This window comes from Xenopus tropicalis, chromosome 3, assembly GCF_000004195.4.
Source record: "Xenopus tropicalis strain Nigerian chromosome 3, UCB_Xtro_10.0, whole genome shotgun sequence".
Lineage (NCBI taxonomy): Eukaryota > Metazoa > Chordata > Amphibia > Anura > Pipidae > Xenopus > Xenopus tropicalis.
This window is the reverse complement of record NC_030679.2, coordinates 148,062,289-148,068,288: the sequence shown is the minus strand read 5'-3', so window position 1 is coordinate 148,068,288 and position 6,000 is coordinate 148,062,289.

Genomic DNA, 6,000 nt, shown 5'->3' with positions numbered 1-6,000 from the left:
AAGGGCTGGGGTAGTTAGGGCAGGGGTGGGATAGTTAGGGCAGGGCTGGGGTAGTTAGGGAAGGGCTGGGATAGTTAGGGAAGGGCTGGGGTAGTTAGGAAGGGCTGGGATAGTTAGGGAAGGGCTGGATAGTTAGGCAGGGCTGGGGTAGTTAGGGAAGGGCTGGGGTAGTAGGGAAGGGCTGGGATAGTTTAGGGAAGGGCTGGGATAGTTAGGGAAGGGCTGGGATAGTTAGGGAAGGGCTGGGGTAGTTAGGGCAGGGCTGGGATAGTTAGGGCAGGGCTGGGATAGTTAGGGCAGGGCTGGGATAGTTAGGGCAGGGATAGTTAGGGAAGGGCTGGGGTAGTTAGGGCAGGGGTGGGATAGTTAGGGAAGGGCTGGGGTAGTTAGGGCAGGGCTGGGATAGTTAGGGCAGGGCTGGGGTAGTTAGGGCAGGGCTGGGATAGTTAGGGAAGGGCTGGGATAGTTAGGGCAGGGCTGGGATAGTTAGGGAAGGGCTGGGGTAGTTAGGGCAGGGCTGGGGTAGTTAGGGCAGGAGTGGGATAGTTAGGGCAGGGCTGGGATAGTTAGGGCAGGGCTGGGATAGTTAGGGAAGGGCTGGGGTAGTTAGGGCAGGGCTGGGGTAGTTAGGGAAGGGCTGGGGTAGTTAGGGCAGGGCTGGGGTAGTTAGGGCAGGGCTGGGATAGTTAGGGAAGGGCTGGGGTAGTTAGGGCAGGGCTGGGGTAGTTAGGGCAGGGCTGGGATAGTTAGGGAGGGCTGGGGGTAGTTAGGGGCAGGGCTGGGGTAGTTAGGGAAGGGCTGGGATAGTTAGGGCAGGGCTGGGATAGTTAGGGAAGGGCTGGATAGTTAGGGAAGGGCTGGGGTAGTTAGGGCAGGGCTGGGATAGTTAGGGAAGGGCTGGGATAGTTAGGGCAGGGCTGGGATAGTTAGGGAAGGGCTGGGATAGTTAGGGCAGGGCTGGGATAGTTAGGGAAGGGCTGGGATAGTTAGGGCAGGGCTGGGATAGTTAGGGAAGGGCTGGGATAGTTTAGGGCAGGGCTGGGATAGTTAGGGAAGGGCTGGGATAGTTAGGGCAGGGCTGGGATAGTTAGGGAAGGGCTGGGATAGTTAGGGAAGGGCTGGGGTAGTTAGGGCAGGGCTGGGATAGTTAGGGCAGGGCTGGGGTAGTTAGGGCAGGGCTGGGATAGTTAGGGAAGGGCTGGGGTAGTTAGGGCAGGGCTGGGATAGTTAGGGAAGGGCTGGGGTAGTTAGGGCAGGGGCTGGGGATAGTTAGGGCAGGGCTGGGATAGTTAGGGCAGGGGCTGGGATAGTTAGGGCAGGGCTGGGATAGTTAGGGAAGGGCTGGGATAGTTAGGGAAGGGCTGGGGTAGTTAGGGCAGGGCTGAGGTAGTTAGGGCAGGAGTGGGATAGTTAGGGCAGGGCTGGGGTAGTTAGGGCAGGGCTGGGATAGTTAGGGAAGGGCTGGGGTAAGTTAGTGCAGGGGTGGGATAGTTAGGGCAGGGCTGGGGGTAGTTAGGGAAGGGCTGGGATAGTTAGGGAAGGGCTGGGATAGTTAGGGAAGGGCTGGGGTAGTTAGGGCAGGGCTGGGATAGTTAGGGCAGGAGTGGGATAGTTAGGGCAAGGGCTGGGTTAGTTAGGGCAGGGCTGGGGTAGTTAGGGCAGGGCTGGGGTAGTTAGGGCAGGGCTGGGGTAGTTAGGGCAGGGCTGGGATAGTTAGGGAAGGGCTGGGATAGTTAGGGAAGGGCTGGGGGTAGTTAGGGCAGGGGTGGGATAGTTAGGGCAGGGCTGGGATAGTTAGGGAAGGGCTGGGGTAGTTAGGGCAGGGGTGGGATAGTTAGGGCAGGGCTGGGGTAGTTAGGGCAGGGCTGGGATAGTTAGGGAAGGGCTGGGATAGTTAGGGGAAGGGCTGGGGTAGTTAGGGCAGGGGTGGGAAAGTTAGGGCAGGGCTGGGATAGTTAGGGAAGGGCTGGGGTAGTTAGGGCAGGGGTGGGATAGTTAGGGCAGGGCTGGGGTAGTTAGGGAAGGGCTGGGATAGTTAGGGAAGGGCTGGGATAGTTAGGGAAGGGCTGGGGTAGTTAGGGCAGGGCTGGGATAGTTAGGAAGGGCTGGGATAGTTAGGGCAAGGGCTGGGGTAGTTAGGGCAGGGCTGGGATAGTTAGGGCAGGGCTGGGATAGTTAGAGGAAGGGCTGGGGTAGTTAGGGAAGGGCTGGGATAGTTAGGGAAGGGCTGGGGTAGTTAGGGCAGGGCTGGGGTAGTTAGGGCAGGGCTTGGGATAGTTAGGGAAGGGCTGGGATAGTTAGGGAAGGGCTGGGGGTAGTTAGGGCAGGGCTGGGATAGTTAGGGCAGGGCTGGGATAGTTAGGGAAGGGCTGGGGTAGTTAGGGCAGGGGTGGGATAGTTAGGGCAGGGCTGGGGTAGTTAGGGCAGGGCTGGGATAGTTAGGGAAGGGCTGGGATAGTTAGGGAAGGGCTGGGGTAGTTAGGGCAGGGCTGGGATAGTTAGGGAAGGGCTGGGATAGTTAGGGCAGGGCTGGGGTAGTTAGGGCAGGGCTGGGATAGTTAGGGCAGGGCTGGGATAGTTAGGGAAGGGCTGGGGTAGTTAGGGAAGGGCTGGGATAGTTAGGGAAGGGCCTGGGGGTAGTAAGGGCAGGGGTGGGATAGTTTAGGGCAGGGCTGGGGTAGTTAGGGAAGGGCTGGGATAGTTAGGGAAGGGCTGGGATAGTTAGGGAAGGGCTGGGGTAGTTAGGGCAGGCTGGGATAGTTAGGGCAGGGCTGGGGTAGTTAGGGCAGGAGTGGGATAGTTAGGGCAGGGCTGGGTTAGTTAGGGCAGGGCTGGGATAGTTAGGGAAGGGCTGGGATAGTTAGGGCAGGGCTGGGGTAGTTAGGGCAGGGCTGGGATAGTTAGGGCAGGGCTGGGATAGTTAGGGAAGGGCTGGGATAGTTAGGGAGGGCTGGGATAGTTAGGGCAGGGCTGGGATAGTTAGGGCAGGGCTGGGATAGTTAGGGAAGGGCTGGATAGTTAGGGCAGGGCTGGGGTAGTTAGGGAAGGGCTGGGATAGTTAGGGCAGGGCTGGGATAGTTAGGGCAGGGCTGGGATAGTTAGGGAAGGGCTGGGATAGTTAGGGAAGGGCTGGGATAGTTAGGGAAGGGCTGGGATAGTTAGGGCAAGGGCTGGGATAGTTAGGGAAGGGCTGGGATAGTTAGGGAAGGGCTGGGATAGTTAGGGCAGGGCTGGGATAGTTAGGGCAGGGGTGGGATAGTTAGGGAAGGGCTGGGATAGTTAGGGAAGGGCTGGGATAGTTAGGGCAGGGCTGGGATAGTTAGGGCAGGGCTGGGATAGTTAGGGCAGGGGTGGGATAGTTAGGGCAGGGCTGGGATAGTTAGGGAGGGCTGGGATAGTTAGGGAAGGGCTGGGATAGTTAGGGCAGGGCTGGGATAGTTAGGGCAGGGCTGGGATAGTTAGGGAAGGGCTGGGATAGTTAGGGAAGGGCTGGGATAGTTAGGGAAGGGCTGGGATAGTTAGGGAAGGGCTGGGATAGTTAGGGCAGGGCTGGGATAGTTAGGGAAGGGCTGGGATAGTTAGGGCAGGGCTGGGATAGTTAGGGAGGGCTGGGATAGTTAGGGAAGGGCTGGGATAGTTAGGGCAGGGGTGGGATAGTTAGGGCAGGGCTGGGATAGTTAGGGAAGGGCTGGGATAGTTAGGGAAGGGCTGGGATAGTTAGGGAAGGGCTGGGATAGTTAGGGAAGGGCTGGGATAGTTAGGGCAGGGGTGGGATAGTTAGGGCAGGGCTGGGATAGTTAGGGAAGGGCTGGGATAGTTAGGGCAGGGCTGGGATAGTTAGGGCAGGGCTGGGATAGTTCGGAAGGGCTGGGATAGTTAGGGCAGGGCTGGGATAGTTAGGGAAGGGCTGGGATAGTTAGGGCAGGGGTGGGATAGTTAGGGAAGGGCTGGGATAGTTTAGGGAAGGGCTGGGATAGTTAGGGAGGGCTGGGATAGTTAGGGCAGGGCTGGGATAGTTAGGGCAGGGCTGGGATAGTTTAGGGCAGGGCTGGGATAGTTTAGGGAAGGGCTGGGATAGTTAGGGCAGGGCTGGATAGTTAGGGCAGGGCTGGGGTAGCTTAGGCAGGGCTGGGAATAGTTAGGGCAGGAGTGGGATAGTTAGGGCAGGGCTGGGTTAGTTAGGGAGGCTGGGATAGTTAGGGAAGGGCTGGGTAGTTAGGCAGGGGTGGGATAGTTAGGGAAGGGCTGGGGTAGTTAGGGCAGGGCTGGGATAGTTAGGGCAGGAGTGGGATAGTTAGGGCAGGGCTGGGTAGTTAGGGCAGGGCTGGGATAGTTAGGGAAGGGCTGGGGTAGTTAGGGCAGGGGTGGGATAGTTAGGGGCAGGGCTGGGGTAGTTAGGGAAGGGCTGGGATAGTTAGGGAAGGGCTGGGATAGTTAGGGAAGGGCTGGGATAGTTAGGGAAGGGCTGGGGTAGTTAGGGAAGGGCTGGGATAGTTAGGGAAGGGCTGGGGTAGTTAGGGCAGGGCTGGGATAGTTAGGGCAGGAGTGGGATAGTTAGGGCAGGGCTGGGGTAGTTAGGGCAGGGATAGTTAGGGAAGGGCTGGGGTAGTTAGGGCAGGGGTGGGATAGTTAGGGAAGGGGCTGGGGTAGTTAGGGCAGGGCTGGGATAGTTAGGGCAGGGCTGGGGTAGTTAGGGCAGGGCTGGGATAGTTAGGGCGGAGTGGGATAGTTAGGGCAGGGCTGGGTTAGTTAGGGAAGGGCTGGGATAGTTAGGGAAGGGCTGGGGTAGTTAGGGCAGGGCTGGGATAGTTAGGGCAGGGATAGTTAGGGAAGGGCTGGGGTAGTTTAGGGCAGGGCTGGGATAGTTTAGGGCAGGGCTGGGGTAGTTAGGCAGGGCTGGGATAGTTAGGGAAGGGCTGGGATAGTTAGGGCAGGGCTGGGGTAGTTAGGGCAGGGCTGGGGTAGTTAGGGCAGGAGTGGGATAGTTAGGCAGGGCTGGGATAGTTAGGGAAGGGCTGGGGTAGTTAGGGCAGGGCTGGGGTAGTTAGGGCAGGAGTGGTATAGTTAGGGCAGGGCTGGGATAGTTAGGGCAGGGCTGGGATAGTTAGGGCAGGGCTGGGGTAGTTAGGGAAGGGCTGGGATAGTTAGGGCAGGGCTGGGATAGTTAGGGCAGGGCTGGGGTAGTTAGGGAAGGGCTGGGATAGTTAGGGCAGGGCTGGGATAGTTAGGGCAGGGCTGGGATAGTTAGGGAAGGGCTGGGATAGTTAGGGAAGGGCTGGGGTAGTTAGGGCAGGAGTGGGAATAGTTAGGGCAGGGCTGGGGTAGTTAGGGCAGGGCTGGGAATAGTTAGGGAAGGGCTGGGGTAGTTAGGGCAGGGGTGGGATAGTTAGGGCAGGGCTGGGGTAGTTAGGGAAGGGCTGGGATAGTTAGGGGAAGGGCTGGGATAGTTTAGGGAAGGGCTGGCGGTAGTTTAGGGCAGGGCTGGGTAGTTAGGGAAGGGCTGGGATAGTTAGGGAAGGGCTGGGATAGTTAGGGAAGGGCTGGGGTAGTTGGGCAGGCTGGGATAGTTAGGGCAGGAGGGGATAAGTTAGGGCAGGGCTGGGTTAGTTAGGGGCAGGGCTGGGATAGTTAGGGAAGGGCTGGGGTAGTTAGGGCAGGGGTGGGATAGTTAGGGGCAGGGCTGGGGTAGTTAGGGCAGGGCTGGGATAGTTAGGGGCAGGGCTGGGGTAGTTAGGGCAGGGCTGGGATAGTTTAGGGAAGGGCTGGGATAGTTAGGGAAGGGCTGGGGTAGTTTAGGGCAGGGGTGGGATAGTTAGGGCAGGGCTGGGATAGTTAGGGAAGGGCTGGGTAGTTAGGGCAGGGGTGGGATAGTTAGGGCAGGGCTGGGATAGTTAGGGCAGGGGTTGGGATAGTTAGGGAAGGGCTGGGGTAGTTAGGGCAGGGCTGGGGTAGTTAGGGCAGGGCTGGGATAGTTAGGGCAGGGGTGGGATAGTTAGGGAA